This window comes from Saccopteryx bilineata, chromosome 4 (genome assembly GCF_036850765.1).
Source record: "Saccopteryx bilineata isolate mSacBil1 chromosome 4, mSacBil1_pri_phased_curated, whole genome shotgun sequence".
In the NCBI taxonomy this organism is placed as follows: domain Eukaryota; kingdom Metazoa; phylum Chordata; class Mammalia; order Chiroptera; family Emballonuridae; genus Saccopteryx; species Saccopteryx bilineata.
The window spans coordinates 106,917,922-106,929,194 of NC_089493.1; positions in this window are offsets into that span (position 1 = coordinate 106,917,922).

Consider the following 11,273-nt stretch of genomic DNA (forward strand, 5'->3'; position numbering starts at 1 on the left):
AAAAGAGCCTGGCCTGACCAGGCGGTGGCACAGTGGATAGAGCGTCGGACTGGGATATAGAGGACACAGGTTCGATACCCCAAGGTCGCCAGCTTGAGCGTGGGCTCATCTGGTTTGAGCAAGGCTCACCAGCTTGAGCCCAAGATTGCTGGCTCAAGCAAGGGGTCACTCACTCTGCTGCAGCCCCCTGGTCAAGGCACATATGAGAAATCAATCAATGAACAACTAAGGAACCACAACGAAGAACTGATGTTTCTCATCTCTCTCTCCCTTCCTGTCTGTCTGTCCCTCTCTCTGACTCTGTCTCTGCCACACACCCAAAAAAAGAAAAAGAACCTGACCAGTGGTGGTGCAGTGGATAGAGCATCAACCTGAGATGCTGAGGACTCAGGTTTAAAACTTTGAGGTCGCCCACTTGAGCGTGGGCTCATTCAGCTTAAGTACAGGATCATTAACATGATCCCAAGCTTGTTGGCTTGAGCCCAAAGGTTGCTGGCTTGAGCAAGGGGTCACTGGCTCAGCTGGAGCCCCTCGGGCAAGGCACATATGAGAAGCAATCAGTGAACAACTAAAGTGACGCAACTATGAGTTAGTGTTTCTCATCTCTCTCCTCTTGTCTTTCATTCTCTCTCTCAAAAAAAAATAAATTAGCCTGACTGGTGGTGGCTCTGACAGAGCATTAGCTTGGAATGCTGAGGTCTCCAGTAGAAACCCCAAGGTCACGAGATTGAGCACGAGCTTGCCAGCTTAAGTGAGGGGTTGCTGGCTTGAGTGCAGGATTATTGACATGACCCCAAAGTTGATGGCTTGGGCAAGGGGTCACTGGCTTGGCTTGAGCACCCCTCCCCATCAAGGCACACATGAAAAGCAATCAATAAACAACTCAAGTGAAGCAATTCTGAGTTGATGCTTCTCATCTCTTGCCTCCCACTCTCTCTTTTCCTTCTTATCTCTCTCTCAATCTCTCAAAATCAATTTTAAAAAATATATATATATATTTTTTTTTTTTTTTGTATTTTTCTGAAGCTGGAAATGGGGAGAGACAGTCAGACAGACTCCCGCATGCGCCCGACCGGGATCCACCCGGCATGCCCACCAAGGGCGACACTCTGCTCACCAGGGGGCGATGCTCTGCCCCTCCAGGGCGTCGCTCTGCCGCAACCAGAGCCACTCTAGCGCCTGGGGCAGAGGCCAAGGAGCCATCCCCAGCGCCCGGGCCATCTTTGCTCCAATGGAGCCTTGGCTGCAGGAGGGGAAGAGAGAGACAGAGAGGAAGGAGGGGGTGGGGGTGGAGAAGCAAATGGGCGCTTCTCCTATGTGCCCTGGCCGGGAATCGAACCCGGGTCCCCCGCACGCCAGGCCGACACTCTACCGCTGAGCCAACCAGCCAGGGCCTAAAAAATATTTTTTAAGAGTTAAGCCTGACCATTGGTGGTGCAGTGGATTGATGATCAGTTCCAGATGCTCAAGGCCCCAGTTCAAAACCCCAAGGTCACAGGCTATAGCATGGGCTTGTCAGCTTGAGTGCAGGCTTGCCAACTTGAGCACATAGTTGCTGACCTGAGCGTGAGATCATCGACGTGATCCCAAGGTGACAGGCTTGAGCCCAAAGATTGCTGGCTTGAAGCACAAGTTGGCTGGAGTAAGCCCAAGGTCGCTCACTTGAGCAAGGAATCACTGGCTCAGCTTGAGGCCCCAACCCAGTCAAGGCACATATGAAAAGAATCAATAAACAACTAAAGTGAAGCAACTGCCTGACCAGGCGGTGGCGCAGTGGATAGAGTGTCAGACTGAGATGCAGAGGACCCAGGTTCGAGACCCTGAGGTCGCCAGCTTGAGTGCGGGCTCATCTGGTTTGAGCAAAGCTCACCAGCTGGGACCCAAGGTCGCTAGCTCAAGCAAGGGGTTACTCGGTCTGCTGTAGCTCCACGGTCAAGGCACATATGAGAAAGCAATCAATGAACAACTAAGGTGTCGCAACGAAAAACTAATGATTGATGCTTCTCATCTCTCTCTATTCCTGTCTGTCCCTATCTTCCCCCCTCTCTGACTCTGTCTCTGTAAAATAAAAATTTTTTTAAAAAAAAGAAACAAGAAAATTCTCAAATAAACAATCTAAAAAAAAAAAAAGTGAAGCAACTACGAATTGATGCTTCTCATCTCTCTCCTCCCCCACATCCCTTCCTGGCTCTCATTCAAAAAATTAAAAAGAAAAGGAAAAAAGAAGTTAAAAAAGGAAAAACTGAAGGACCAAGGCTTCAGAACTGAAGATTTGCAGTGAGTCAATTATCTAGCTATTATTCTTGACTCTTCATTGGACATTCTTTATAAGCTTTTATTCAGTTGTTGAATAAGTAATTACTTTCCTTTAAGAAAGACCAACAAAAAGACAGTGTTTTACAATATTCAATAATAAGAGCACAATAATATGAGCCTTTCAAATTATAAAATAAAATTTAAAAAAAAGTTGACCTCAGAGGGCTGAGTTCCTGTAAGACTCAGCTCAAACATTACCTCCTCTCCAGAGCTGTCCCTAATCTTTCCTCTTCTAGACTCTGGTGTCACCTGGTGTTACAGTGGTGCCATGGCACACATCACACAATATAGTGGTCATTAGGTTAAGTGTTTGCCCCATTCATCTCAACTCCTTTAAAGCAAGGCCCCTATCATTCATCTGTAAATTTCTAGCACATGGCACATAGGAGGAGCTTGATTAATGTTGAATAGATGAACCCAATTCAATGAAGGGGAGATTAATAACAAGAAAATTCATTGGAAGGTGGTTGCAATGGTCCGTGAGAGATGAAAATGACCAAAAGGCAAAGATAGATAAGTATGAAACATTTGAGAGGAATAAGAAAGATTTGATAACCAAGTGGTAACAGAAAACAAAGAAAAAGCAGTCACAGAAAATATTTAAATTTTAAGCCTACACATCTATGAAGTATATACCTGTGGTTTTCAACCTTTTTACACTTGGAGACCAGTGCAAATAGAAGAATTATTTTGAGGACTGCTAAGGCAGAAATCATCCTCAGCATAAGCGAATTTGACCAAGATCTTTGGGTCTGTAATCCTCATATAACATCAGGGTGGTTAACTCTTCCATGGACCGGCACAAAATTTCTGGCAGACTGGCACCAGTTTGCAGAACAACAGTTGAAAATCACTGGTATTGCCCTGGCCGGTTGGCTCAGTGGTAGAGCGTCGGCCTGGCGTACAGAAGTCCCGGGTTCGATTCCTGGCCAGGGCACACAGGAGAAGCGCCCATCTGCTTCTCCACCCCTCCCCCTCTCCTTCCTCTCTGTCTCTTTCTTCCCCTCCCACAGACAAGGCTCCATTGGAGCGAAGATGGCCCGGGCGCTGGGGATGGCTCCTTGGCCTCTGCCCCAGGCACTAGAGTGGCTCTGGTCGTGACAGAGCGATGCCCCGAGGGGCAGAGCATCGCTCCCTGGTGGGCAGAGCGTTGCCCCCTGGTGGGCATGCCGGGTGGATCCCGGTCGGGCGCATGCGGGAGTCTGTCTGACTGTCTCTCCCTGTTTCCAGCTTCAGAAAAAAAAAAAGAAAGAAAAGAAAATCACTAGTATACACCACAACTGGCATAAAGGAATCCTCAAGTAGTCGATTTGTCCCGTTTTAGGTAAGCAGATGTTGTGAAGTCCTGGGAAAACTCAATGTTTTTGGACATTCAGAACTACAGTTAAGGCTCAAAACAGACTCAGGAGCTACTGTATTGAGGCTGAAACTTTTTAAAAGGGGGATTATACGCCTGACCAGGCGGTGGCGCAGTGGATAGAGCATCAGACTGGGATGCGGAGGACCCAGGTTCGAGACCCCAAGGTCACCAGCTTGAGCGCGGGCTCATCTGGTTTGAGCAAAAGCTCACCAGCTTGGACCCAAAGTCACTGGCTTGAGCAAGGGGTTACTTGGTCTGCTGTAGTCCCTGGTCAAGGCACATATGAGAAAGTAATCAATGAACAACTAAGGTGCCACAACAAAAAACTGATGGTTGATGCTTCTCATCTCTCTTCGTTCCTGTCTGTCCTTACCTATCCTCTCTCTCTGTGTCTCTGTAAAAAAATAAAATAAAAAATAAAAGAGAGATTATAGGAGAAACAGCTGGGTTAGGCTTGCTTGCCTGTTTTCCAGCTGCAAGCACATTGCATGATTAGTGCATAGCATGTGTCAGAAAGCCACTTGTGTGTGTAGCCTATATAAGGTTATGGATACTTTCCCTCTAAGATAGTTTTCCTGTTTGCTTGCCCACCATTGTGAGAATCCAATAAACAGAAATAGCCCGCCTGACCAGGCGGTATCACAATGGATAGAGTGTCGGACTGGGATGTAGAGGACCCAGGTTCAAGACCCCAAGGTCGCCAGCTTGAGCACAGGCTCATCTGGTTTGAGCAAAGCTCACCAGCTTGGACCCAAGGTCACTGGCTTGAGCAAGGGGTTACTCGGTCTGCTGAAGGCCTACAGCAAGGGTCGGGAACCTATGGCTCACAAGCCAGATGTGGCTCTTTTGATGGCTGCATCTGGCTCACAGACAAATCTTTAATAAAAATAATAATGTTAAAAATATAAAACATTCTCATATATTACAATCCATTTCCTACTGCTCATGTTCATAGTTGCGGGTGGCTGGAGCCAATCACAGCTGTCCTCCAGGACAACTCCAAATTTTTATTGGATTATGCGTAACGTACGTGGGTTGTTGTATGGCTCTCATGGAATTACATTTTAAAATATGTGGTGTTCATGGCTCTCTCAGCCAAAAAGGTTTCCGACCCCTGGCCTACAGTCACGGCACATATGAGAAAGGAATCAATGAACAACTAAGGTGTCGCAAGGAAAAACTGATGATTGATGCTTCTCATCTCTCTCCATTCCTGTCTGTCTGTCCCTATCTATCCCTCTCTCTGACTCTCTCTCTGTGTCTCTGTAAAAAAAAAGAAAAAAGAAAAAAGAAATGGTCCAATGCCTTTTGGCTTCGTGGTTCTTCGTCTGCTCAAATCCAATGTGAACCTGCCTAACTTCAACAACTGACATTACACCTGGTGTAGTGGGAAGGATTTGGTTCTGACTGATATAGAATTGGCATTACACATGGTGCTGTGAGCAGGATTCAGTTCAGACCAGCCACTCCTTTATCCCACTCTTCAAGCCACCAGCAAGCACCCTTGAAGGAATGGCCATTGTTAAGCATGTGGTTACCTGTGGCTACCCTGTTAGGGGCTATGGGCTGGGTGTTTTTTACAGCCCTGCAAACAGAAACTGAAAGCTCTGTGCAAGAGGCTACCCAAGTCTGGCCCTGGCCACTTGACTCAGCGGTAGAGCGTCAGCCTGGCGTGCGGGGGACCCGGGTTCGATTCCCGGCCAGGGCACATAGGAGAAGCGCACATTTGCTTCTCCACCCTCCCCCTCCTTCCTCTCTGTCTCTCTCTTCCCCTCCCGCAGCGAGGCTCCATTGGAGCAAAGATGGCCCGGGCGCTGGGGATGGCTCCTTGGCCTCTGCCCCAGGCGCTAGAGTGGCTCTAGTCGCGGCAGAGCGACGCCCCAGAGGGGCAGAGCATCGCCCCCTGGTGGGCAGAGCATCGCCCCTGGTGGGCGTGCCGGGTGGATCCCGGTCGGGTGCATGCAGGAGTCTGTCTGTCTCTCCCCGTTTCCAGCTTCAGAAAAATACCAAAAAAAAAAAAAAATGTATAAAAAAAATAAAAAAAAAAGAGGCTACCCAAGTCTAAGAGCTCCAGTGCAAGTTAGAGGCCAAGTGCCCAAAACAGCAGGTGCTGGAGGACAACAAGCAGTTGCTGGAGAAGGAGACTACCCGAGTCTGAGAGCTCCAGTGCAAGCTGGAGGCTGAGCACCACAGTGGCATGTGCTGAAGGAGGAGCTGCATTTGTGTCAGTGGAGTGGCCTGAGTCAGCAGTACCAGTCGTTTCAGATTCCCCTAAGGAGAAGGCAGAGGAGGTTCGGGCTGAAACTGTCTTTAGCAGACTCAAAGCCCAGCCAGTGGTCACCCAGAAGGTAAAAACTCAGCAGCAGAAAGTGCCTCAGGGGCAGGCACAGCCCCCTCTACAAGTAGTTGAGGACTGTGTGGTCTGGCCCTACACCCAGAGTTGGTGGAGTTAGGGGTGAAATTCAGGCAGAAACCCACCAAGTCCCTGGCAGCTTGGTTGCTGTGGTTGTGGAACATAGGGATGGATGGCATCATGCTCTCCAGAACAGAGACGGAGAAATTAACTGCCATCTCCACGCATTCCTCTTTGAGGAAGCATCTTCAGAACTGCCATGACAACCCAAGAAACCATACCCTATTAGAATAGGTGATTCGTATGGTCTGGCAGAATGCAACTTACCAGGGGCAGTGAGTCGATGGCAGTCATATATTGAGCTGCAGCAAATCTTCCAGGAACTGGGTATGAGGAATGCTCTTTCAATCTGTGGTCCTGTGGGCCATATGAGGAAGTATTTACAGCAGGATGAGAGACCTATTTCTCCAGGGTGCCCTGTCCATCCTTTTGGGTCACTGGTGGCTTAGCTTGGGCCCCTATGTTGGGCAGGCCATTAATACTATTACATGGACAGTGACAGATTTGGAGGAGGTAGAAGCAGGGTGGCACCATAAGGTTGTGCAGGCTACTGCTCATGCTGCCCCCTGCCAACTAACAAGAGAAACGGGCCCGAAATGTTACCCAAACACAGATGTGGGTAGATTTGACTATGGCCAGGGAAGATGAGAAATTAAATGGCAAATCTAATAGTCCTAGTAGAGCTTTCGCAGCAGCTTACACCAAAATGAAAGTTCCAGACACTGAAAAAAGGGGAAATGAACAGCCCCAACAGCTGTCAAGAAACTGGTTGGGACTCATGTCACACAGATGCACGATTACATGTTGGAGGAAACTGAAAGAAAAAAGGATCTCCAAGACCTGTTGTTCCAGTTTGAATAGGGGGAAGGTCAAGAGACCCATCTCACAGGGATAGGCTGGGACCAGAAACCCCATGTGGGACTGGCAATCGTCTGGTCCCCCTCTAATGTGCAGCAAGTGTTGGCCTTAGCAGGCATGAGGTGCTTTTGCAGCAGCTAAGAGAACTGTCAAGGCAGCACAGGCCTTGAATGTGTTTGACCCTGCCAGGCCCTGTGAGCTTGGAATTCATGTGACCTCTGAAAGGTTTAGATGTGGCTTGTGGCAACAGACAAGAGTGCTAATGGAAAGGCACTGAGGTCTATTATCAAAGAGCTGTATCACTAGTTGCCTGTAATGAACCTTCACCTTTGGTAATTTGCACAGACAGTTGAGCTGTCTATTGTGGACTGATCACTGAGTGGTATAATGGACTCTTGAAGCAGACTGTGACCAGAGGGGGGCACCGACTCCCTTGCTGGACATGATGCTTATGGACAGTACTCCAAATATTGAATGAGAGACCCTGGCAGGGGGGCCTGGAACCTGTGGAGGACCTCTTGCACTGGACAGCTACTCCTATCCAGTTGCAGATACACACCAAGGACACTTGACTCAAGCCAACAGGGCAACATGCTCCTGCCTGCCCCAACAGCCCTCCTTAAGGGCCAAAAGCTTCAATGGACATAGCCCTGGACTGTACAGCCCCTCACCTATGACAGGTGGCCTTGTTGGCACCATGGGGTAGGGGGGCAGCGGTGGGCCTCCAGTTAATTCCCTGGGCAACCGGCACCTGGCCACCTAAGTTAGAAGTGTATTATCCTTTGATTGCTCAGGGAGACATCATTGTGAAGAGCACCTTTGTAAACATTGTCATTTTTCAGTAGAGCTTCTGCCTTCGTAGTCTGCTACTACAGTTTCTGTTTCTCTGAAATATGGATGTGGTGTGCCTCACTCGTCACACAGGGACCATCACGGAAGATACCTATTGCATAGATTGTGAGGCGAGCAACCCTAAAGGGGTGGAGTGTAGGGAAAACAGCTGTGGTTAGATTTGCTCACTAGTTTTCTGGCAGCAAGCACTTTGCATGATTAGTGCATGAGCACGTGGCAGAAAGCCATATTTGTGTATAGCCTATATAAAGCTACAGGTGGCCTTCCCTCCATGGTGATTTTCCTGGTCACTGGCCTACCACCTGTTTGCTCGCCCACTGTTGCAAGAAGCCATTTTCCCCTGCTTGTTTGCTTGCCTATCATTGCAAAAATCCAATAAATGGGAATGACCCAATGCCTTTTAGCTCCATGGTTCTTCTGGGGTCTGCTCAAATCCAATGTAAAAAGTGGGCAGGGGGCTCTGGCCAGTTGGCTCAGTGGTAGAGTGTCGGCCTGGCGTGCAGGGGACCAGGGTTCGGTTCCCGGCCAGGGCACATAGAAGAAGCACCCATTTGCTTCTCCACCCCCCCCTCCTTCCTCTCTGTCTCTCTCTTCCCCTCCCGCAGCCAAGGCTCCATTGGAGCAAAGATGGCCCGGGCGCTGGGGATGGCTCCTTGGCCTCTGCACCAGGCGCTAGAGTGGCTCTGGTCGCGGCAGAGCGACGCCCCAGAGGGGCAGAGCATCGCCCCCTGGTGGGCAGAGCGTCACCCCGGTGGGCGTGCCGGGTGGATCCCGGTCGGGTGCATGCAGGAGTCTGTCTGACTGTCCCCGTTTCCAGCTTCAGAAAAATACAAAAAAAAAAAAAAGTGGGCAGGATTCAGTTAAGATCAGTATGGGGCCTGACCTGTGGTGGCGCAGTGGATAAAGCATCAACCTGGAATGCTGAGGTCGCCAGTTCAAAACCCTGCACTTGCCTGGTCAAGGCACATATAGGAGTTGATGCTTCCCGCTCCTCCCCCCTTCTCTCTCTCTGTCTCTCCCTCCTATCTAAAATGAATTAAAAAAAAAAAAAAAAAAAGACCAGTATGGGACCAGACTTACAGATACCATTTACCATGGCAGAAAATAAAAACAAAAATCAATCTATAACTAAACTTTGAAAATGTGGTAGACAAATTTACAGAAACCAAAAGACAGAGGATTTCAATAATGTAGAGACATAGTAGATGGAAGACATGATATGAAGATACCAGTGCCCTTCAAATGATATTTAATGATATTTTAAAGCATTGGACTGGGATGCAGAGGACCCAGGTTCGAGACCCCGAGGTCGCCAGCTTGAGCGCAGGCTCATCTGGTTTGAGCAAAAGCTCACCAGCTTGGACCCAAGGTCGCTGGCTCCAGCAAGGGGTTACTCGGTCTGCTGAAGGCCCACGGTCAAGGCACATATGAGAAAGCAATCAATGAACAACTAAGGTGTTGCAACGTGCAATGAAAAACTAGTGATTGATGCTTCTCATCTCTCTCCATTCCTGTCTGTCTGTCCCTGTCTATCCCTCTCTCTGACTCACTCTCTCTGTAAAAAATAAAATTAAAAAGAAGAAATGCACCCCCATGTTCACTGCAGCATTGTTTGCAATAGCCAAGATCTAGAAACAGTTCACATGTCCATCAGTGGATGAGTTGAATAAAAAGCTGTGGTATATTTACACAATGGAATACTATATGGCCGTAAAAAAGGAAATCTTACCATTTGCGATAGCATGGATGAACCTGGAGATTATTATGCTAAGTGAAATAAGCCAGGCAGAGAAAGACAAATATCATATGATCTCACTTATATGTGGAATCTAATGAACACATTAAACTGAAGAACAAAATAGAAACAGAGGCAGGGTCACAGGGGACAGAGGAACAGCTGTCAGAGGGAAGGTAGAAGAGGAGATGGGATCAAAGGTGAAGAGATTAGTCAAAATTATATATGCATAACACAGATACGCACAGCGGGGTGGCAATGGCCAGGAGGAGGCAGGGTGGAGGTAGGAGAGGAAGGTGAAGGGGGAGAGGTGGGGGTGAAGGAAGACTTTGCATGGGTTATAAGGGGGGCACAATGTGATGTGTAGAGGGTGTTATACTAAGTAAGACACTTGAAACCATGTCAACACAATAAGTTGAAAATAAAATTTGCCTGACCTGTGGTAGTGCAGTGGATAGTGTCAACTTGAAATGCTGAGGTCGCTGGTGCAAAACCCCAGGCTTGCCTGGTCAAGGCACATATGGGAGTTGATGCTTCCTGCTCCTCCCCCCTTCTCTTTCTCTCTCTCTCTCTCTTTCCTCACTAAAATAAATAAGTTAAAAAAAATTCTTTTTAATTTTAAAAAGAAAATTTTTAAATTAATTTAAAAAATTATATATACAAGAGTGGTACGTAAAAATTATAAAACTTCATTGAAAATAAATGGAGAGATGCCATACTCACTGCTAGGAAAACTCAATATTGAAAAGACATCAGGTTCTTTAAAATGACCTAAAGATTAAATAAAATTCCAATTAAAATATCAACATAGTTTTATAGAGCTTAACAAGTTGATTCTAAAATTTAATAGTACGACTTACCATAACACTATAGTAATTAGCATAAGGCATTGGTACAAAAAAAAAAAAGGAAGAAGCCTGACCTGCGGTGGGGCAGTGGATAGAGTATTGACCGGAAACTCTGAGGTTGTGAGTTCAAAACCCTGGGCCATCCAGGTCAAGGCACATACAACAATCAATCAATGAACAACTAAAGTGAAGCAACTATGAGTTGATACTTCTTGTTCTCCCCTCTCTCCTTTCTCTGAAAAATCAATAAATTAAATACTTTTTTAAAAAAAGCCTGATCAGGCAGTGGTGCAGTGGATAGGGTATCAGCCTGGAATGCTGAAGACCCAGGTTTGAAATGCAGAGGTCACCAGCTTGAGCGTGGGCTTATCCGGCTTGAGCACAGGCTCACCAACTTGAGCATACTTCAATCACAGACCTGACCACATAGTCACTGGCTTGAGCCTAAAGGTCGCTGGCTCGGCTGGAGCCACTGCCCCAGTCCCACCCCCCAAAGGCATGAGAAAACAAGCAATGAAGAACTAATGTGCCTGACCAGGAGGTGGTGAGTGGATAGAGTGTTGAACTGGGATGCAGAGGACCCAGGTTCAAGACCCCGAGGTCGCCAGCTTGAGCGTGGGCTCATCTGGTTTGAGCAAATAAAAGCTCACTCACCAGCTTGGACCCAAGGTTGCTGGCTCAAGCAAGGGGTTACTTGGTCTGCTGAAGGCCCGCGGTGAAGGCACATATGAGAAAGCAATCAATGAACAACTAAGGTGTCGCAAGGAAAAAATGATGATTGATGCTTCTCATCTCTCTGCATTCCTGTCTGTCTGTCTCTATCTATCCCTCTCTCTGACTCTCTCTCTGTCCCTTTCTTCTCTTGCTAAAATCAATAAAAATAAAAATAAA